General features: G+C 32.4%; 1 pseudogene; it reads left to right on the top strand.

The window, feature by feature from the left end:
- Positions 1-4,701: 4,701 nt before the first annotated feature.
- LOC129301263 (MADS-box protein SOC1-like) lies at positions 4,702-22,458 on the top strand (annotated as a pseudogene).
- The last annotated feature ends 2,294 nt before the right edge of the window (positions 22,459-24,752 follow it).

Here is a 24,752-nt window from a genome sequence, read left to right as displayed (position 1 = left end):
ATGCCTCTCATACTAAGTGTATCTCAATAAAACATAATTTTCTTTATTTAACTTTTCGCCATTAATCAAAACAAACTCAATTGCCAATCAAAATAACAAATCAACTTAGGATAAAAAAGCTTGTATGTGACCCCAAAATATTTTATTCCCTACACACCTTGACTAACATCCTCAGAATAGTCATCACCCATTTGCATTAAGGGATGACGTACGTGTGGAAAATTGATTGGTTGTTGGGCTTGTAGTAGACCATGTTTTGGACTGGATCAACGGTGCCGATTTCCCCACTATCTCTGATTTTGGTGGTTGCGAGCAGGTCGTTGTCCTTGTCTTCTTCCAATGTGAGTAAAGAAAAGAGAAAATGAAGATAACTTGTTGAGATATTTTAGGAGAGAAAATGAGGAATGCAGAAGAGTTTCTCATTCGGTGCTCATGGATGATACACCAAGCACTTAGCATCCACAACGAACCGTTTTGGGTGAGTTACCAAAACAAAGGCAATGATCATCTACACTGGAAAGCTCCAAATAATTCATGAATACCATCTATTCACAATTCTAGTGAGACTGGGGTTCATGTTCATGTACCACGATCTACATTGCTTCAAGGATTTTCAGAGTACTCAAGTTTAAATGTACAATGTAATTATGGATTTTTTATTGAGAAACTAGATAAAAAAAAAAAAATTAAGTTCACGAATGCTCACCTCCGCGCGCATGGGTTGTGATCGCAGGGGAGGGTCTATGTGAGAGGCAGGGTGCATTTAATTCTTCGATCTCTTCTCAACATGCTCCCAACCTCATCTCCTCGATCAACACGTTCCAAATACATTTTCAGGAAGGCACACTAAAGAAGTAAATGCGAGAGCAACCCCATGACCCAAAAACAATGGTCAAGACTCCCTAAAACTTTGGTCAAAAAGAAGGAAGTTCTGATCTGATATAATCTAATACATATAATAAAAAAAAAAAAACCAATAACCATGAATGCGTGAAGTATGAAACAAGGGAGAAAACTTCTACTGCTAGAAAAAATGAGCAAGTATTTTAAAATTGATGCTAGCTGCCTAGCTGTTGAAGCTAGTGCAGAACAAACCAAAGTCAAAGTAGGAATAAAATAATATTAAAAACCTTCCCTTTCATGAAGTGCACAATGGGAACGAGATAGAGGCTGCAAGAAAACAAAACAAAAAAAAAAAAAAAAAAAAAACAAAGGACCATTTAAAATCAATGAACATTCCATGGAATTAGAAAGGACTATGGTTGATATTTCTAAGGGTGAGAGTTCAAATTCTAAAGAGTGATAGATGCGATAATTAATGCAATTTCAAAGAGGTTGTTTCATTGATATTCGTCACCACTGTAAGGTCTCCAATATAAGGGTCAAATTAGTTTGGGGTGAACATGAACCCAACATATCCTAGATATCAAGTATTTATACCAAATAAAAAAAACAATGTTTTCAAAATTAAATTAGACCACTTAATTCAATTGATTGAACTAGAAACTAGTTTTTGGCCTTCTCCAAAATTAAACCTAAAACCAGCTGATAAACAGATTGGTCAAACACTGACTAAACTAGAAAAAGCAAATCAGTTCCCATCCAAAATCCAGACCAAAACAAAAAAATTATAGTGTCGAACAAAATATTTATAATTACGGGTCAAGAGTTGCAATTTTCATGAAATAGTAAATACAACTCGGCCCAACTGCCAAAGCCTGTGCGTCCGCGGGTATACTTCCAATCGCTTCCCTCCCTTTTAATACCAATTACCATGCGTAGCCCGTCCCAGTCTTGTGTGGTTTTAGAAACTAGCTTTGATCAAAGCGAGCTAACCTGAGCTAATTATTAAAATAAGTTGAATGATGAATTAAATCGCTTTCTTTACTGAGTGATAGTTCTACCGGTCCAATTATTGAGTCGGTATGGGTGTCAAAACATTAAGTCATATTATGTCTTTGTTATAATGTATAATAATTGGGTAATCAAATATTTTCTTACGGTTCCTGTAACTTATTTAAGCGATATTTTATATTTAACCCACATACTTACAGAAGCATATGTGCTAAAGCAGAGCTGATTTCATTATTATTATTATTATAAATAGCAGTGGCACCTGAAAAAAAAATTAAAATATTATTATAAGTATTGAAAAAATACGATGAAATTATAAATTTCATGAACATACAAAAATCTTAAAGAAAGTAAAAAAAATTATAAAAACCAAAAATGAAAAGAAAAGTAAAACAAAGAAAGGAAGAGTTACTGGATGACCACACAAAGCCTTATAAATTTCATGAAAATACACCAAAATCTTAAAGGTAAAAATAAATATATAAACTGAAAAAATGAAAAGAAAGAAAAGTAAAACAAAGAAAGAAAGATTAATTAGGTGACCCCACAAAGTTTAATAAATTTCGTGAAAAATACAAAATTCTCAACGAAGGTAAAAAGAAATTATAAAAACAATAATGAAAAGAAAAGTAAAACAAAGAAAGAAAGAGTAACTGGGTGACCACACAAAGCTTTATAAATTTCATGAAAATACAAACAAATCTTAAAAAAGGTAAAAAGAAATTATAAAAAGAAAAAAAAATGAAAAGAAAAGTAAAAAAAACAAAGAAAGAAAGAAAGAGTAATTGGGTGACCTCGCAAAGCTTTATAAATTTCATGAAAGTACAAAATTTCCCAAAGAAGGTAAAAAGAAATTATAAAAACAAATAATGAAAACAAAAAAATAAAAAAAGAAAGAGCGAGCAAAGGGTGATCACACAAAGTTTTATAAATTTGGTTAATATGTAATTTAAATTTTGAATTATAAATTTAGGAGTGATTTGAATCCTAAACTTTAAAAAAGTATATTTTAAACCCTAAACAATTAAAGTTGGAGCAATTCGCTTATACCGTTAACTTTCAATAAACATTCGTCAACTTTACTTTAGAAAAATTACATTTTTAAGCCCCAATTTGACGGACATTTATTGAAAGTTAATGATGGGAGAAAAATTGTCATAACTTTAATTGTTTATAATTTAAAATGCACATTTTTAAAAATTTAAAGTTCAAATCACCCTTGAATCTATAGTTTAGGATTCAAATTACATATTAACCTGTGGTAATATTATAGATTTCCCAAGATATGAGAAGAAGGAATAAAAAAAAGTAAATAATAATGATGATAATGATGATGAAACTATATAAAAGAATGTTGTAAAATGTAATAATGAGTAAAACATTTTTTGATGGAGATTATGATAGGTATGAATGAGATGGTATTTAGTTGATTATTTTTGTTCTTGTTAGGTGGGGTTTTGATAGGCTATCAATGGCAGCAATAGGAGCATAACATAATTTTTTGCTATAATTGCACTTCTATATTTTTTTCTTGTTTGTTCTTTAGAGTAATGGAATCTCATAATAATATCAATGCAAAAAATTATCATTCTTTATTAGGAAAAAATCTAAAATAAATTTCTCTTTATACATTTTTATCTGTCTCTTTATTTATCATAAAAGTATTTCATTCTCTTTCATAAATTTTTATCTTTATTGATTAATTAAAATCAAGAAACTTACACACTCTTTCAAAATATTTTTAAAAATTAATATACTATGCAAAATACACTTTCTTTCATTATTGTTGAATTATTATTGATTAGAGCATATTTTTTTAAAATACAAAAGAGTTAATATGTAATTTGGACTTTGAATTATAGATCTTAGGGTGACTTGAACATTAAACTTTTAAAAAAGTATATTCTAAACTATAAATAATTAAAGTTGAGATAATTTTGCTCCCACATTAACTTTCAACGAACGCCCATTAAATTGAGACTTAAAATATAATTTTTTCAAATGAATTTAATGGACGTTTGTTAAAAATTAACGATAAGGGTGAAATTATCCTAATTTTAATTATTTAAAATTTAAAATGTACCTTTTTAAGTTTATAATTTAAATTATCTCTGAATCTATAATTCAAAATTTAAATTATATATTAATCTTATAAATTTCATGAAAATACAAAAAAGTCAAAAATGTAAAGAAAAGTAAAACAAAAAAAGAAAGAGTAATCGGTTGACCCACAAAGCTTTATAAATTTCATGAAAATACAAAAATTCTCAAGGAAGGTAAATAGAAATTATAAAAACAAAAAATGATAAGAAAAGTAAAACGAAGAAAGAGTAATTGGGTGACCCAGCAAAGCATTAACACAAGTGATGCGTTTTCGATCTCTGATTGGCTGGAAAATGACGTTATTGTACGGAAGAAATGGACATTTTTCTAACGTTGTACTTCTTAACTTCGTTGTGTGGCCAAACGGTCAAAACCCATCCATTTGTTAGTTTCGTTGTGACCAAACGGTCAGAACCCACAAGCCTTCCTACTTTAAAGTTTCCTCCCCACTCCTCAGCTTTTTTTTGCGGTCCAGTCTGTTCATCTAAAATAAAAACTTACCATATGGGTGTCACTTTCATGTCCCCTCCTCATTTGTGAATCATGATATTTTTTTTTCTTTTGAGGATGTTGTGTGGCCTGGATTTTTTCCAGATCAGGCAAAGCATGAGGTTTCATTTCACTCTTACCATAAAACCCCTTTTCTTTCTTAATATGGCTGAGCATCATCAGAGACGAAGTGACAGATTAATAAGGAAAGGTTCGTTTCCCTCTTTACAATGCTTCGTCTCTTTTGGGTTTTTTCTTTTGTTTCCCTTCAGATTCTTTCTTCGTTTTCAATCTTTCCTCTCTTTCCTTTCCTTTCCTTTCGCATTTATACTTAGGTTTTCAATCTTCGGATTTCTGGGATTTTTTCTTCCTTATCTTGTATGGAATCTTTCTTCCTTTAACCAGCCCTTCTGGCTTTCTAGCCTTCTTCTGAGAATAAATATAATACCCAAATTTGAAATTTACTTTTTCACCTGGTTAACTAACTAATTAGGGACTTTGGATTTGCTGGTACTCCGAGAATCGGATCTATTGGCATTAATTTGAACTTATATCTTTACTCTCTGGGGTAAGTTTTTTCTGGGTGTTGAAGGTCTAGCTTGGGATTTGCAGAAATCAGCTTATAGAGAGGGAGAATTGAAAAAATGGTGAGAGGGAAGACACAGATGAAGCGTATAGAGAACGCGACAAGCAGACAAGTAACATTCTCAAAGAGACGAAATGGACTCTTAAAGAAAGCTTTTGAGCTCTCAGTTCTTTGTGATGCTGAGATTGCTCTCATCATCTTCTCCCCAAGAGGCAAACTCTATGAATTTGCAAGCTCCAGGTAATATATTCGTGTTCTTCCATCTTAATTAATTAATTACTTTTCTTTTCTTTTCCAATCCCTTGTTTGTTTGGAATTATTAGAGTTAATTACTTAAAATACCACACATTTAAGTAGGATGGGAGATATGAAGTGATTATACAGGTCAGTTCATCATTACACACAGTTACGGATGAAAAGAAGGACAAACATTTAAGACAAATATTACGGATTGAACTATATGCAAGGGAAGAGAAAGGGATCAGTGAAATATTTAGTTTTAATTTATCATGTATTCTCGTTATGCACAATTATTTCATAAATGCCTTTCACTAATTAAAATCTCCTCGTTAATTTATGAAATGAAAATTGACTCTCTCTTTAGGTGTTCGAACCTTGATTTTTGTTGACAAGAGTGAGCATCTACGATATTATCACCCTACAATAAATTTTGTACTGTTCAAGAACTGTATCATATATATATATATATGTATATGTATGTATGTAACTCCTTCTAAGGCATGGAGAGAATATATATTTTTTTTCTTGTTTATAAATCACCTCATTAAATTTTTATTATATATTTTCTCATTTGTCCTCCATTGAATGTTAGAGAGAAAAATATGTTGTTAAAGTATATATATTTAATAAGGGCAAAGTTAATAAATTATTAAATTTCTAGATGAAGTTAATGAATTTTAAGATTTTTTTTTAATTTCATGAAATATATTAGAAGTTATTTATAAATAGTATAAGAGGAGTGTGTGTGTGTGTATAACACAATGAGTAAGTTGGCAGTGATGCTCTATTAGATCACTACTGTTTTTAATTCAACTAGAGTACACATGCTTTTCTATTCCAATGCTGGCTATATGTACTTTAATATTGCAGTTGTGTTAATTCTACATATATAATTGTCAGCTGAAATTATTCTGAACATGCATTAACTTTGTCATCAAGCTTCTAAATTCATCTCCTTTTATATTTAACTTAAACAAAATATTCCGAGCCAATTAATAATCTTCCCTTTTCCCAAGGTCGTCCCAAGTAGTACAAATAGTACAAAACAATTAATACAAGCGCTCATGTACGTATTTGGAATTGAAAGTTGCAAAATTAATGAACTTTTCACACTTGCAATATTTCTGAATGAAAAGTTGTAAAACATTCTTCTCACAAATCATTTCAATCCGAGACCTTGATAATACCCATGTATGATCCTTGACTTGGAATTGTGATGATATAACCCAAAACACTTGATGGTATTAACTACTTGAGATTAAGTTCAAAATTATTTGATGTTGAACTTCCCATATCAACTCAAGTAAACTCGTACTTAGATATCCTAACACTAGTCATACCTTAAAGTGACAGTGAAGAGCTACATGTTCAAACTCGTTTATCTTCAACAAATGCGTAGGGTAAATGATACTAGTAAAACCTGGATGTACTCTCACCAGATCATGCCATCATTATGATTGTCAAATAACAAGCAAGTTGAAATAAAAAATAACTATAAACTTAATTTCAGTCAACTGCAAATTAGAAAATCAAACCTTGCGATCAGGGTTCATGAATTAATTGCCGATAGAAAATCACTGTTTTGTTGTAGTGTCACCTTACTTGTTATCTAATGTTTAGTTCCTTTTCTTGTCTGACTTAACACCTTATCACAGTAAGATTTTGTTCGTTTTAGTTACATCGTTATACTATATATAAACTTATCACCATCACCACTAACATGATATATGTTGAATCTAATTAAGTTGACCGTGCAAAATTAATTACCTTTCACGCAAGAAGTTCTGAATGAAAAGTTTGTAAACCCTCTTCTTACAAATGACAACTATCCAAGACCTTGATAATAACCATGCATATGATCCTTCACTTGGTTGTGATGATAACCAAAACACATGATTGTGTTAACTACTTGTTGAGATTAAGCCTTAAATTATTCGATGCTGGACTTTCCATATCAGTTCAAGTATATGCAAAATTCGATATATATCCTAACACTACTCAATACCTTTAAGGGAGGGGGTGACAAACTACACGTACATATCCACAGTTTGACTTAACACATTTTCACCTGACGTGTTATTAATTTGTTGAATCTATCATGAACATGGACAATAGACGTTATAATGTTAATGCTAGGTCGTTGCCCATAAGTAACGCGCTGCATGGCTCGAGTACAGTGATAAGTGAGTTAGAGCCGCTGCATCGGCGCCCGGATGTAGTGTTAAATGAGCAAGGGCTACCGCGTCATTTTGGACGCACGCGGCTAAAGAAGTTAGTCCATAAGAGCAAAATTAGATTTGGTACTTGGAATGTTGGGACATTAAATTGTAAATCTGTAGAGGTTGTAGGGGTTATGATTCAAAGGAAAATCAATATCCTTTGCTTGCAAGAAACAAAATGGCGTGGAGAAGAAGCTAAGGATATTCAAGGTTTCAAACTTTGGTATACAGGAAAAGTAAGTGCACGCAATGGAGTAGGCATCATTATAGATAAGGAGTGGAAGAAGAACGTTGTAGAAGTTAGCAGAATTGGAGATAGAATTATTTCTTTAAAAATGATAATTGGACGTGAGACTGTTAATATTGTTAGCGCTTATGCGCCGCAAGTCGGGATAGAAGCCAGTCTTAAGGAATTATTTTGGGAGGATCTGGAGGGGTTGATTCGACACATACCACAGAGTGAAAAGATTTTTATTGGAGGAGACTTTAATGGGCATGTCGGGAGGGAAGCTGGTCAGTATGCGAGGGTGCATGGTGGTTTTGGTTTTGGAGAGCTAAACAATGAAGGGCAAACTCTTCTTGATTTCTCATTGGCGTATGATTTTAAGATTGCCAACACTTGTTTCAAGAAGAGAGATGAGCATCTCATCACCTACAAAAGTGGAGCCTCAAGGTCGCAGATTGATTTTCTTTTGGTTAGGAACACAGATAGAAAACTTTGTAAAAATTGTAAGGTGATCCCTGGAGATGCTGTAACGACACAACATAGGGTCCTAGTCCTTGATGTGTGTATTATGAGTAAAATCCAAAAACGTCGACAAGTAGTAACACCAAGGATTAGGTGGTGGCAATTAAAAGGTGAGAAGCAAGATATTTTCAAGCGAAATCTTTTGGATAAAGGAATTTGGGATTCTCAGGGAAGTGCTAACATCATATGGGAGGATATGGCTAAAAAGATACGGGAGGTTGCAAAAGTAGTTTTGGGAGAATCGAAAGGTCCTGGTCCGAGAGATAAGGAGTCTTGGTGGTGGAATAATAGTGTACAGGACAAAATCAAGTATAAGAAGAACTGTTTTAAAGCCATACATTTGTGTAACAATGAGGAAAATTGGGAGAGGTACCGTATGGCTAAGAAGGAAACTAAGAGAGCTGTGGGTGAAGCTCGTTCTAAAGCTTTTGAAGAATTTTATAAGAACCTTGAGACGAAGGAAGGAGAGCAAAATATTTATAAGATTGCCAAGAGTAGGGAAAGAAAATCAAGAGATCTAGAACAGGTAAGGTGTATTAAGGATGAAGAGGGAAGAATTTTAGTTACAGATGATGAAATTAAAAATAGATGGGAGACTTATTTTTCTAAACTTTTCAATGATGGAGAGGATTCATCTAGTAACTTGGAGGATTTAGTAACTGGTGAAGGAGAACAAAATTTGTCATTCTATCGAAAAATACGTGATAAGGAGGTAAAGGAAGCTCTTAAGAAAATGGCAAATGGTAGAGCTAACGGACCTGATTGTATATCTATCGAAGCGTGGAAATGTTTAGGTGAAGAAGGGGTGAGATGGTTAACTAAGTTATTTAATGTGATTTTACGGTCCAAGAAAATGCCTGATGAGTGGAGGAGAAGTACATTAATTCCTATTTATAAAAATAAAGGAGATATTCAGAATTGTACTAACTATAGAGGGATTAAACTCATGAGCCACACAATGAAATTGTGGGAGAAAGTAATTGAGCACAGGTTGAGATTGGAGACAAGTATTTCTGAGAATCAATTTGGTTTTATGCCAGGTAGATCAACTACAGAGGCGATTTATCTACTAAGGGGATTAATGGAAAAGTATCGTTGTAAAAATAAAGATCTACACATGATTTTTATTGATTTGGAAAAAGCTTATGACCGTATACCAAGAGAAGTGCTTTGGAAAGCGTTGGAAAAAAAGGGAGTACGGATTGCTTATATTAAAGCCATACAAGATATGTATGAGGGGGTAAAAACTAGTATAAGAACGCCTAGTGGTCAAACAAAGGATTTTCCTATAAAGATTGGGCTACATCAGGGATCATCTCTGAGTCCTTATTTGTTCAACTTGATTTTAAATGTTTTGACGGAACATATTCAAGAGGAAATCCCGAAATGTATGCTCTTCGCGGATGATATAGTTCTTATAGCAGAGACAAGAGAAGAGGTTAATTGCAAACTTGAGTTATGGAGGAGGACATTGGAGTCGAAAGGTTTTCGTCTGAGTAGAAGTAAGACGGAATATTTATATTGTAAATTTGATAAAGGACTATTCGAAAATAATTTGGAAGTGAAATTGGGAGATCAAATTATACCTCAAGTGGAAAAGTTTAGATATTTGGGAGCCATTATCCAAAATGATGGCGAAATCAGTGGAGATATTTCACATAGAATTCAAGCTGGGTGGTTTAATTGGAGAAAAGCTAAAGGAGTTATTTGTGACCGTAAGGTGCCTAATAAACTTAAAGGAAAGTTTTATCGTACTGCTATCAGACCGGCAATGTTATATAGTAGTGAATGTTGGGCTCTAACGGGACAGCAAGAGCATAAAGTTGGAGTAGCAGAGATGAGAATGTTACGATGGATGTGCGGACATACACGTAAAGATAAAATTCGAAATGAGCACATACGTGAAAAAGTGAGGGTGGCACCTATTGAGGAAAAAATGGTAGAAAATCGGTTGAGATGGTTTGGGCATGTACAAAGAAGACCAAGGGAGGCACCAGTGAGAAGAGTGGAACATATAACTTTGAGTCCGATTAAGAGAGGTAGAGGAAGGCCTAAGAGAACACTCTTGGAAGTTGTTGAACGTGATCTCTTAATTAATAATATTTCTAAAAGCTTAATAAATGATAGAGCACAATGGCGTCTTGCAATCCATGTAGCCGACCCCACCTAGTGGGATAAAGGCTTGTTGTTGTTGTTGTTGTTGTTGTATATATACTATAAACTTATCACCGTCACCATTAGCATGATATATCTCGAGTCTAAGTTGACCATGCTCCTCTTTTAGCTTTAGATTATAATTTCAACATGTAATTCTTGACCATGACTGTTGAGCTGTCCAGAATTAGAGTTAAAAATTGATTTTTGCAGGATAATGTGTAATCAAAGTTTTATCCCAAAGAACTAATTAAACTGTTAGCAATTCAATCAGGAAATTAATGCTAAAAATGGGCTAGCGAAAAGAACTAGTGGTTTAATTTTTTTTTTGGGGGGGGGGGTTATGAAACAACATGAATTAAAACAAGTTTAGCAAAAGGAAAACTTTAAATCTAAGGAATTTACTTAGCAAGAATAATGCAATTCAGCTTTATTTTTCTGGCTTTATCACAAACTTCCCCACTAAAATTACTATTATATTCAAGGATTGGACTAGCAATTAAGTTATAGATTAATTACTGAGATCTCACTTAACTTATAACCTAACAACCATTTCCAATTTGACAAGTCATTCAAATTTGTGGTTGCAGATTTGTTTGTGGAACTGAACATGTCTTTTCAAATTCAATCATGCTTGGTGAAGAAGATGAATGAAATATTTAATTTTTTAAGTTCGTGCATTAGAATTTGTGTTGATTTTTATTTTTTTTTTCAAAATAATGATGGGTTATGTGGTTGGTTCGTATAACCCTGCACTTGGGCTGTTGAGAAAATCTTAGCCTATCAAAAAATGGTTAAATGCAATTTATTCCTCTTATTTTCTATTTTATGATTGGCCAACCCATACAGGTTAATTAGGCTGTCCTACATTCCCAACACTACGCATGTCATGAGTTTATTATACTCTCTTCATAATATAATGATTGTGTTAGTTTGATGTCCAAACCAGTACACAAGTTTGCCTACAATCTCTAGTGTGGCAAAAATTAGCATCATTAAGTGCAAACTCATTTGACTGTATGAGATCATCGGTAGATATATTTCCATTCTACAAGCGAAACCATAATCCATTTAACTCCACAACTTCCCTGTCCCTAGTTCAACTAGGATACGCACCGATTAGTTACTAGCCTTTAACCAAAACTTATATCAAGCACACAAAATGAAGCTAACGCGTATGCAATTAACATTAGAGAGTAGTAAACATTCACTAATCCAAAAAAATAAGGCTACAACTATCCTATAAAAACACATAAATTGTCCTTTGCAAATAATTGTGGAATATTTTCAAAATGAAGAGATTTCTTTCTCAAAAGTCATCACGTCCTTATAATTTAAGGTAAGGGTTATGTAGGGAGTTATAATACTAAAAGTCATGAAGGTCATGCCTCTCTAATTTTTAAAGGGAGAATGATAGATAGGTTTCAAGAAAACCAATTAATTCACATTAGATCTCAAGTGCTAAACTTCATAAATTTGCAAGTTTGTTTTTCAATTTTGTAATTTTGTTGTGATGAATTTGCAACTTTTTTTTTTAAATTTTAACATAGTTGAAGAGTAAACAAATTTATTTTTCTTGTTAAAATTTGGAGCACAAGTTGCAAATTCGTCACAATGAAGTTGCAAAGTTGAAAGCCGATGCAAATTCATAGAGTTTGACACTTGAGACCTAATTTGAATTAAGAAACCTCCTTGTCATTCTCCCATTTTTAAAGGCATCTTTAGAAGGTTATGAAACAAAAAGGTGTGGTAACCACTTGGTGAAGATTGGTAGTCCCTAATTAGAAAGCTCTATATTAAAAGGATATGTTACTCTTTATGAAAAGTTATTTTACATAACTATTGGTTATTAATTATTAAACTATTTTGGTTCATGAATAAATATAGGGTTATGGCTTTTTAATTAAAGAGTTATATTGTTTAAGAAGTACTACTTCAAGGCATCACTTCTCCATAAATACCCCTAACCATCACTCATTTCTAACATCCATTCAAACTCATTGCCTTTGTCTCTAAGTGCACCAAGGATAAAGTTAAATTATCAATTACTTTGTAAACATCATTGTTCTAATGGCTTGAGTCTTGAGAATGCAAACCATACTCAAGGACTTTCATTGTATCTTGAAAGAAATTCACCATCAACCCAATTTACACCTCAAGATTGGAATAGGTGGGGATAATTAAGCATAAAAGAAAGTATTGCTTACATCTTGAAGATATTATGCGAAACCTTCTTCTTCATCCCTAATTCTTATTTTCTTCAAAGAACCATGCTCACTAGCAAATAATCCATCACACATTTGTTGTTTCTTATAGTAATAAATCATTAATTTGCAACAAAAGCCTTTCAAAGCTCCTAACCCTTACTCCATAGCCCACCAACCATAAAATCTATGAAAAAGCATATGTCAGCAAACTGCTTCACGGTTAGGATAAGCATTATTGAAATAAATTTTATCCAAAATTCCAAACATCTCTAATTTGTTTGAAATAAGACTTTATACTCAGGCTTCTGATTAAAAATTTCTTTTGATTTGATTTAAGCAATTGGTATGAGAAATACAAATAAAAGTTGCCATAAATAAAACATCAAATTTCAGTAGCTCTAACGTAATCATACTAGGTATGTGTATGGACACGCGTACACTCAATTTAATGTACATAACAAAGTCCAAGTAAATATTAACTAGCTAGCTATACTATAATATTAAACAATTTAAACATATGAATAGTAGAAATGTATGTTTGTAAAGTGACAATTACACCATCATGATTATATAAGTGAAGTTCTCACAACTAATCTCATCAAGTTAATTATAAAGGTGATCACATTATATTAGGGCAATTCAAAGACTCGATCATTCCAGGGACTAGAATACTAAAATTATTAAAAAAATTTATTGACTAATGAACAATCCAATTTAGCGGGTTCAATGGATTTCAATCAATTTTGTTTTTCAGGTTAGTTTTATTGATCAAGTTATTTTCAAGAGACTGATTGCAATATAACTCAAGGCATCATATCATTGAGTAATTATAGGTTATTGGCGAACACACATTGTAAGGATTGACATGATAAAGTGGTATAACTTAACTATTGGCTCAAGACGAATTTCAGTCTTGGGAAACTTAATGATAGAGATAGTCTTTTGCTTGAAAATATTTTTTTAGCTTTGGGTAACATGATATATGTAGTCTTGTGCCTTGTAAAAAGGGACAAAGGAAGGCTTAAGAAAACATCAAAAAAAAGTATGGAATGAGACCTTTTGGTTAACAATATACCTGAAGGTTTGGTTATTGATAGGACACAATAACATTTTGTAATCCATGCAACTGATTCCACATAATAAAACAAGGCTTGTTCTTCTTGTTGTTGTTGTTGGGTAACATGAATTTCAATACTTTTTGTCCCAAGTTCTTGTTTTTTATTTTCTTGGTCTAGATTTGGGAGCTTGGGCTTTTGATTAATCTGGCGTATATATATGTATATATATATTCATTATTGTAAATCATTTCTTCAATCTATTACTCCTTTTCCCTCTTGTAAAAGGTCGTCTTCATAATATAGTCCTTTGTTTAGACAACTATAGTTGATAGAATTAACTTCATGCACTTCTATTTTTCCGTTGTAGTACTTTGTTATCACTTCTTTTAGTGTGATCGTAGTTGATAAGTTTATGAAGAAAAGCAGGAGCAAAAAAGAGTAAGAAACAATTTTTTTAAAATTTTTTGGCCAAATATAATCTTATTGCAACAAACAAAACACGTCTCAACGTATTGCATGAAATATGAAGAATGAAGCACATTATTGCATCTTACTATAAATTTTACAATATATGTTGATATATTGATTATTATTGCATCAATTTCACAGTATGCAGGCAACAATTGAACGGTACCGCAATCATAACCGAGATGCTCAAACATGCACCAGATTCTGTGAACAAAATATGCAGGTTATTATTTTTTTCATTCTCATTCGTTTTTGCTTTATTCTTATTCTTTTGTTTATTTTGTGTTTTCTATGTTCATTATGCATCCTAAGTCAAATATTTTTTATTGTTAATCAACAACAATGCTTGTTAAATGCTTTGCTTTATTTGTTACTTGTAACGCTACAAAATACTGAAAAAGGATATTTTGATTATTTTATTTCAATTCAAGCTCAATATCCTACAATGAAATTTTAAAATGTTTTGGGACTAATTTGAAAATATGTTACATCATGATCCTATGATGAAATTCTCCCATTTCCATATTATTTGACTTCGTCAAAAGTTGATCTAGAATTTTATGCCAATATCTCAAGGGACATGTTATCTGAGACAAAGCTCTTACGCTAATATATTAAATACTTTAGTTGCAAATATACTTTAGTTTACCATTAAGCAAACATAAAAAAAAGGTAGCTCTCACATGACAACATACATTAAGCTTTCAAACCCTTCTAAGTTTCAAAATTAACCATAGGCACTTCAAAATAGAAGCCTCAAATGTTCGCAGCTCATATATAGGTGAGGAGTTCCCAAAACTAATTAATCTTATCAAGTTAATGATATAGAATACTAAAATTGTTACAAAATTTATTAACTGCTGAAAAAATCCGATTTTTTCTGGTTCAATGAATGATCTTTTTGCAAGTTAGTTTCATAGATCAATTTATTTTCAAGAGACTGGTTGCAATATATATGTGTATATATATATTATGAAGTGGAATAAATTACTCAAATGTTTGTAGCTCATATGCCTAATCTTTTCCTCTCTTTCCACCAGATTAGACCTCACACGCCTCAAATATTGTTGGGTTTTTCAACCTGTAACATGGCCAAGCAAATGGCTAACTAAGAATAAGTGAGGAGGAATTCAAAGATCCTGAGATAAATGATAGATGCATGCACAAAAGCATCTTTTAAGCTACTAGGTATATGTACTAATTAATTGAAACAACCCATAATGTATTATGCAATTAAATAATGATATTAATTAAATGCAAACTTAATTTGATCATGTGAGACTAATAGATATAACTCTATCCTTCTAGTGAATTGTTAACTCACACTAACTAGTTGTTAGTCTATTAATTAATTTCTTTATGTTTTGTCCTATTAAGAAACCCTAATTAGTCCCTAATTAGTGGCCACTTAATTAGAGAGTATTAAGCACACTTTTAGGGGACCAAGAGAACATAGTATACCATAGAGATCATCCGAGGCCTTTTAATTAAATGGAATTTGGAAAGAAGTATGTTAATGATGAGATTAATACTGCGTCTTTGACCTAAACCCTTAAGGTACACTTCCTCCGGTCCAAAATATAACTATTTTTTCCCAATTAATTTTGGTTCAAAATATAAATAACCTAATGCATATAAAAATAATTTTTCATTTTATCCCTTGTATATGTTAACCTAGATCTTTGTATAAATTCATCTCTCCACACTTTATGAAGTGTAATGGTAATTGGCACTAAAGGGAAAAAGAAAAAATATTATATATTTTTATTAGAATAAGAACTTTACTGATGTGAATTCTTATTAAAAAATACTGATATTTTGGACTGGAGGGAGCATATTAAGTTTATGGATTGACACCACATCTTAATCTAAACCCTTAAGATATTGAACTTATGGCTGTTGTTTAGGCCAACTCTCTGTCTAAAATGAAACTTCTCACATTATCTCGCTTGAATCCTAACAATATTCTTCTGGTAAAAAAAGCTATATCCCACACAAGAGTCCAACTCTTTAGGGCCTTGGAAAGCATCAAACAATGAGGTATTAAACTTTGGAAGGAATCATGGAAGTTTAACACTACTTTTTGACCCAAAACCTTAAGATATTACGTCTACAAGAACTTATAACATATAGATATCTTCAAACCAAATCTAGCTACTCCTTCCCACATGAACTTACATTTGACTTCCAACACAGATACATCATTAAAGTACAATACAAGAGTCTTCATACACTAATCCACAACTATATAGCCATAATCATCATAGAACAAAGAAACTATAGCCAACCATAATAAGTAAATATATTCCAGCGCATACACAAGTGAGTACAAAGAGATGTCAGAAAATGAACAAGGAGATAAAGAGAAAAGGGAAAACTAAGCAGCGGAGATGAAATTCGTCCTTTCTAAATTCAAAGCTCTACAATCGTCTAATGGAGGGCTCCAAATTATTTTCTAACATGTAGAAGAAACTTGTTTGATCTTTATATCTGTCAAATTTTTACATTAAGTATGCTTAAGGATTGTCTATCTTACCAAAATAACTTAAGCAATTTGATTAGACATATCCTAAGTTTTATATATTCTTAATCTACTTTCTAATTATTGGATGTGGGATTTCTTTTTCTAATACTCCCTTTGCAATCTTGTCTTCATGTTTTTCTCCTCTGAGCTTGGGCTTGTACTTTTTTTTTTCAAAAAGTTTTAGAGGCCTCAAATATAATAGTCTTTATCTCCCTCTCTCTTTGTCTCACAATTTTTTAGTTTCAAAGGCCTCAAATCTAACAGTCTCTCTCTCTCTCTCTCTCTCACACACACACACACACACAAGCATGCTTAAAGGATTGCCTATTTCACTGAAACAGTTTAAGCCGCTTAGTTAGACATATCCTAAATGTTATATATTCCTAATCTACTTTCTAATTATTAGATGTGGAACTTCTTTCTCTAATATTCCCTCTACTATATTCTGTTCTTTTTCTTATTCTTCTAATGAATTTGTTCAATGTATGGCCAATTCACTAGTTTTTTTAGTTTGATTAGACTATACATAGTGCTGGACATAGCGTGTTGGATTAAAAAAAGGCCTTTAAAAGTATTCTTTTGGTAACTTTCCTTTCTACACAGCAGAAATTTTCACTCCTAGTGCTAGAGCTTCATATTCACTTTCTACAACCTCATTAGCCATAACCATTGAGAGAGAGAGAGAGAGAGAGAGAGAGAGAGAGTCTCAAATAATGGTTTTCACCTTACCTTGGAGCTCCAAGTATAGACAAAGGCGAGACCATAGAATATAATCAACCTTAAACATAGTTTTTGATTGTCTGGCAAAAAATTAAAATTTGAACCATCAGAATGCTAAAGATTGGTCACCTTAGGACTTAAAACCTGTTCTTCCAAATAACTTGTACTAAACAAACCGGCATTCAATTTGCATTAAACAGGAGATGGAGAATATTCATTTAACATCTTTAGGAGATCGAAACTCTAAAAGGCTAGTCTACTGAATTAGCTCAGACGAATCATAAATTTGCATGTAGGCACATTGAGATTACTATAAAAGTTATACCTGAAATATCTACTTTTCCAGTTATCATTATTTATGTGAAAATGCAGGTAGATGATTCCATGTTCTTTTTAGTTTTTCTCTAATTGTATTGTAACTGTTTCATACATGTAACAATTTTCAAGTGTTGTCAAATATTTGTTGCCTGTAATGGATATAAATTTACATTTGAAATATTGTTGTTTATTCATAAGTGAGGCATTACTTTTAGAACTTTTAATTACAAAATTAACTGTTGCCAAAAGTGAAAATGTTATCTAGTGACTTGCGATCCTCATGTTTGAAAGAAATTGCAATTGCAGCATCTAAAGCAAGAAACAGAGACTATGATGAGAGAAGATTGAGCAGCTTGAAATTTCAAAACGGTTCAATTACTACTCATGAACTTCTATACATATGTGTATATATATATATATTCCCATGTAAAATTACTTGCGTTCATGATAAAAGAAAATTTGAATTTTTTAAACTTGTGGTTTCAATCTCTTAGGAAACTCTTGGGAGAAGATTTCGGCTCATGCTCAATAAAAGAACTAGAAGATATAGAGCAGCAGTTGGAAAGAAGTGTCAAAAACATTCGTGAGAGGAAGGTTAGCTTTTAATATGTCTGTATAATTTTACTCCAAAAATGTCAGAACTTAATTTTTCCTCAACCTCAATCTTACTGCTTTTCAGATTCAAGTTTTCAAAGAACAAGTGGAGCAACTAAAAGAAAAGGTAAGATGTCTGCATCAAGTGAGATGGTAGTTTATCCGTAAATGTGATTCTGTATAATAGAAATCTGATAATTAATTGTGAGAAAATAAGTGAGAGATTTGGTGCACTTTCGCATTAATTGGGGTTACAACTAAGTTATAGATACAAATTTAAAGGGAGAGCTCATTTTAAAAGACCAGCATATTGAGTGAGAAAGACTCTTCAATTTATGAACTTACTTTTCTTGTGAGGCTCCCTAATGTAAAACTCGTAATAATGTACCTAGTTTAAGAGCTAACATCCTTGAGAACTCTAATCCACGGCACTTTACTTAGCCTCCTTAGGGTTAGAATCCTTCGTGCATAGTCCTCTTATGACATCAGCCTCTCAATAAAGGCATCAATATTACAAGCACAATTTTAAAGAGACAACCATCCCAAATACTAGCTTGTTAGGTGAGAAAGCTTCTTGAACTTGTCAGCCTTTTCTCTTGTATGACTCCCCAATGTGAAACTCATAACAATGTACCCTGTTCAAGAGCGAATATCCCCAACAGCTCTACTCTATGGCACATTAATTGGCCTCCTAAGGGTCAATATCCTCTGTGGATAATGCTTTCCATGAGATCAACCTCTCAATGAAAGCATCAATATTAGAAGCACAAGTTTAAAAGATCACATTCCAAAATACTAGCTTATTAGGTGGGAAAGCTTCTGAAACTTACAAATCTCACTAATGTTGTGAGGTTCCCCAATATGAACTCATAACAAACTTTTCATTAGCTGTGTCAAATAATAAACCACTACTACAACCTATAACATAACTACAAACTTTCCAACTCATGCAGCCAATGAAAACAAGTTTTGATAAATTTCGTCCATAAGTGATGAGTAAATCAAGCTACTAATGAATAGATAGTGTTTGGACTAAAATCGTTATGGGCCTAAAGTAGGACATGCCAAGCCCAATCACGGAATTCACACAATAGCAGCCCAACTTGAGTGATCTAAGAGGTTGAATCTCCCATGAAGCAATGGAACAATGCGTTGAAGAGAGAGCAGTGAACACGTATAGGACCACTGCCCACTAGCAGTGACGAGGTACAGGAGCATCGCCCTCCACAATCAAGCCCAGAAGGTTACTACTGAGGTTGGCGGGCGAAATTTGAATTCGACTTAGAGCATTGTTACCCATTCGTATAAAAGGCAACGAGCGCTTAACTAACTCTCTTCAACACTCTCAACAAACCAAACTGCACCAAGCAACCCAGTCAACTGACCTTGCATCAAGCTTAAATTTTCCCAATGTGACTCCTTACTTTCGCCAAGTGCAACTCATTACTTTCAGTCTGGACTCATCACTTTGTTTTTCCTTCTGATCATTGGAGCGTTCTCTTAGTACTAACTTCCAAGAAATGCATTATCATTTCTTTGCATACACTTGTGTTCTCTAAACTCTAATTTTCTAAAGCACTCCAAAGAAATTTTGGTAAAGAATCTTGGTAGCTCACAATCACTGATTACTAACTCATTATAGGACATAGTTCCTCTGGCATGCCTGGCAAACTCCAAGGGGTGTAGAAACACAACAGATAGAAGAATTTTTCTTTTCTTTTTTTTTGAAGAAAGGTGAAATATTATATTAGCCCAAAATAACCATATGCATCAAATTAAAAGGGGTACTACCCCCTTATACAAAAAAGATACAAAAAGTATAGTTCTAAATGTCAAAGTCTAAAGAATGAAACAGGCCACAAATAAAAGATGTTGAATCTTATACCTAACACTCTGGTATACCTGTTTCTTCCTATATATGAAGAGATGTTTCCATTTAACTTAATCTACAATCCTAAGACAAATCTGGGTACTAATTGGGATCTTTTGCTAAAAAACCAAGGCATTCCTAGCTTGCCATATAGAGTGGATAGTAGCACAAAACACAGATGCCTTCAACTTGTAACCAATCTACTCTTCCTTCTAGTTTGCACAAAAACATGCTGCCGAACATATAATTTAGAGCAGCGAATATCAAAATCAACATAAGTCATCAACAGTTTTAGTGTAGCAGCAAAAACAGGTCACTCAAAGAACAAATGATCAACTAAGTGAGCTTGACAAAAGCAGCAAAGATCATTTTGCGTATGCTTGAACTATTTGGAACGATCCTTTGTAGCTAATAAATGATGGAAAACTAGCCAAGCAATGACTGAATGTGTCCCCTTACACTAGTTAAATCCACTCCATTCATGAAGCTCCTTGATGTAGGACTCATGACAAAATGTTTCAGTATTGCATACCCATTATAAATAGAGGACCGAGGGACCTCAGAGGGCACATGATGAAAAATCCTACAATACTCTTGAAGTCTGCATTTGATTGTTGATTAAGATTCAGTGTTCATTCCAAACTGGTAGTCTTTGTAGACATTCACGATCCTCATTTGTGCTCCTATCGACCAATTTGTTCTTTGACCCATCCACACCAAGTTGATTCAGATTCATTAGCACATTTAATCAATGAATAGATAGAAGTTTATTAACCATGTTAGGCATATTTTTCAGCAACACTACATCTCCAATTTAGTCTACCTTTCTCTTGTTCATCAATCTCTCTCCAAGGCACATTAAGATTTTCTTCTTCTACATTTGGGTTTGCTGTTTTTGGATGCTGGAAATGAATTATATTTGTTGATTTGTGTTATTGCTTTGTATGCTTGTATATTTGGGTTTGTTGTTTTGGATGCTTGAAAAACTGGTTTTGGGCTTTTATGTATAAAAACACGAAAAAAAATATGACGATTGAACACATTAACAGTTAGTTAATGCGATCAACTGTCATATTTAAGGCAACAAATATCATGGGTTTTTTGGCATATAGCATCATATTGATGGTACCAGAACCAGATGACCGAATTGAGGGCTCTTTTATTTGACAGTTTCTATTTAATGTCATATCTTTTTGGGAGAATGACAGAAAGGTCTCAAAAGGACTCATTAATTCAACCTAAGTTTCAAGTGTCAAACTATAGGTGTTAACAAGTTTGACTCTCAATTTGCAACTTCATTGTAATGAATTTGTTACTTATTTTTTAATTTTAACATGATTGAAAAATAAATAAATTTGTTTTCTCTGTTAAAATTTGAAACATAAATTGCAAATTTATTACAATGAAGTTGCAAAATGAAAATTGAACTTGCAAATTCTTAAAGTTTGATACTTGAGACCTAAGTTAAATTAATTAGTTTTTTAGGACTTCTCTATCATTCTCCCTATCTTTTTTAGTATATTTGATGCTTTTAAAATCATTATAAAAGGGTAGGATTTTAAGTGACGACAGTTCATAACTATTATTTTTATGCTAAATGTGGTACCTAGAATTTGAACACTGAAAGATTTTCCTGCAAGAGAAGCATGCTGACTTTGTTTTTATACAAACCAGGGAAAAGCCCTAGCAGCAGAAAATGCAAGGCTCGCTGAAAAGGTTATACTGTAGTTCATTTTATCTATAAATCATTCTTTGACTTGGATGTTTCATTGGTCTTGATCATGGAAAACCTATAAAATTCTAGTAATATTTCACATTTTATGAGTTATGAATGAAAGACAGATTGATTACTCTGCATGCAGCATGATACCCTGGAAAAGCAAGCCAGGAATAAGAATCATGGTGAGAAGCCAGCTTCCTTGGAAAATAGTCCAACTTCAGAAGTAGAAACTGCCTTGTTCATTGGATTACCAGAAACGAGAGGCATTGCTCTTCCTCAATATGTGGTCTGATTGAAGATTATAACAAAATCAAGATTTATGCCCTAATCTGCAAATATGAAATAAGGGAGACCCCAACTGTTTTCAGTAATAATGTGTATATGTATTATTTAAGATGCCTTGCTGTTTCATTGAAATCAATAATGATGGTCTATGTAGATATACAAGACATCTATTAAAACTATTGTATTTGTTAACTACTGATTAACTACTAAAAGATGGCATTTAAGATTAATGCCATATTTTAGTTTTAGGGTTTATCTGTTTGCATTTGTTAATCAGTAGAAACCGATTGGGCCGATATAATTTTTAAATTTAAATGAGTGATATCTTTCATGCAACCAAAACTTGCTACTAAAACGTTAGATCACATATAGTTGGCTTTGGGACTGAAAAAACAGAGGCAATCATGAGTTAAGAATTTTGGTAGCAATTGCTTTATAATTTTCAGAAATGTTTCAGAATTTAGTAAACTATTGAAAAAATAAAATATCCTTTATGTCTGAAAACTGAAATTAGATGGTTATTTTAAGAGAGATGTTACTAAATCCGCTTGAGAATTCCATAAGATCTTGATCATCTAATTAGCGGTTGAGGTCCTAAGTGACCACTAATATATGAAGTTTATAAGTTTTACGGTTAAGTTGAACCTGTCTTCAGTTACATTATATTTTACAAATTCTAGTCGCCACGTGATATGAGGCTTTTGATGGCAAATATAATCACTGTTGATTGTCTTTCTAATTTCCTTCCAAGGGGGGGGTTTTTTTTTTGGATAAAGTAAAAGTTTATGTGAGTATAGCCTCTAAGATTTGCTAAAATTAAGGTATTTTTTAAACTCAATAAATGTTTATCGATTGCTTAACAATAAGGTTATTGTCATGTCTCAAAATAAGAGTGACCGGTATGCATATCCCTCGAGCCTTATTTTAAGAAAATTTTCTAATACTCAATTATATTTATATTGAAGTTGGGAAATCTTAGATAATTTTTTTTTTCACAAGAGCCTTCCTGTTTTTTTTTTTCTTATTTGTAAGAATTTTGGCAGCACCTTCCTTCTGAGTGTGACTTCCTAAAAATCTTATAATAAGATTTCAGCAGAGTATCACTAAAATTAAGAGTACAGCTTCATCTAGTTAGCAGACAAAGTATTTAATTAAATAAGAAACCTAACTATAATCTATGTGAAGCACTTAATTATATCATCAAAACATAATAGATAAATTTCATAATTACATCAAAAAGAAAATATTTACAAAAAATCTCCACTTTGCTCAGCAAAAAGTCTCTCAGTGGTCAACAAGACGTACAATGTCAACTATACTATCTGAAATTAAAAAAATATTTTTTCAATAATAACATCCCAGTTATGTTTGATGGAAATAATAGGTATATCAATGATTTCTTATAACTTAATGAAATAACAATTGCAAATAATATAGCATATGCCTCATATATATATATATATATATATCAATAGTTATGTAAATAAACAAAAACTATGAATGTATATTCAATTACAATTTTATTAGTTTCACTTTAAATATTAACATGTTTAAACACTTGAGTATTATATGGATTAATATAAAATTCAAATATGGTAAAAAATCACAACTTGTTTTAAAAAGATCAAATTTTTAAGAAAAAATTAATTTTTAAAATTCACTATTTAGTAAGATTTTATCAAAACGATTTAACAACAAGCATGAGCATTAAATCCTACAAAATCAAGCGCACGTATAAGGCCCACAAAAACAAGCATGAGTACCATGCTCACAATAATCATCCCTCAATTCATATATGTTGGTTATTGCACAAGACTAGTACCTTCTAAGTAGCATGCAAGGGTTAACAAATCTGCTATTAAACCAACGTTTTGATTTAACCCACATTTTAAAACAAACATACATGGGTTTAAAATTAACATTATCATCTCTTACATATAAATTAAATATAAAATTACTTTCATATATTCATTTGAAGAAATAATTCCAACTCTTTCTAGAAAATTCATTTATAAAGAAAACATTTTCCAAATGCAAAATTCGACAATAAAATTAAACTCAAAATCATAAGACTAATTTAAAAACATGTTAATTTATCTTTTGAGAAATAAAAAATTAAATAAATAAAGGAGGTGGCATGTAAACACACTCAAAACAATATTTTCAAAAAACTAAATCCACGTATTACCAACTTTTTCAAAATAGCTGCTTTCGTAAAACTTTCACTCTTAGGTTCCAGCAGCAGAGCGAAGACGAGAGAAGAGAGAAAATTTAACGCTTCCCAGCTACACACAACTCGACGACAGCGCTTGAACCCGAAGAAGAAGAGGCGACGTTACAGGGCAAAATAAAAGGACCAACAGATTGAACGTTTTGCACCCATGAACCAACTCCCATAACGCAAAATAAAAAGGACATACTACACGCAACTCTATCAGAGGAGAAGAAAGAACAGCCGGCGACCGCAAATAGGGGAGGAAGAACAGAGAATCCACGAGCATCTTGGAATCCATAGCAGCGGCGGACGGCGCGCTCATTTTCACCGACAATGGAACAGAAGACGAGGGGAAGACTGGAGATTCGAGGAGATGAAGA

Source organism: Prosopis cineraria, unplaced genomic scaffold, assembly GCF_029017545.1.
Source record: "Prosopis cineraria cultivar Desert tree isolate PC_DT_omini unplaced genomic scaffold, ASM2901754v1 PC2002, whole genome shotgun sequence".
Classification (NCBI taxonomy): domain Eukaryota; kingdom Viridiplantae; phylum Streptophyta; class Magnoliopsida; order Fabales; family Fabaceae; genus Prosopis; species Prosopis cineraria.
This window is presented reverse-complemented; position numbering and strand designations above follow the sequence as displayed.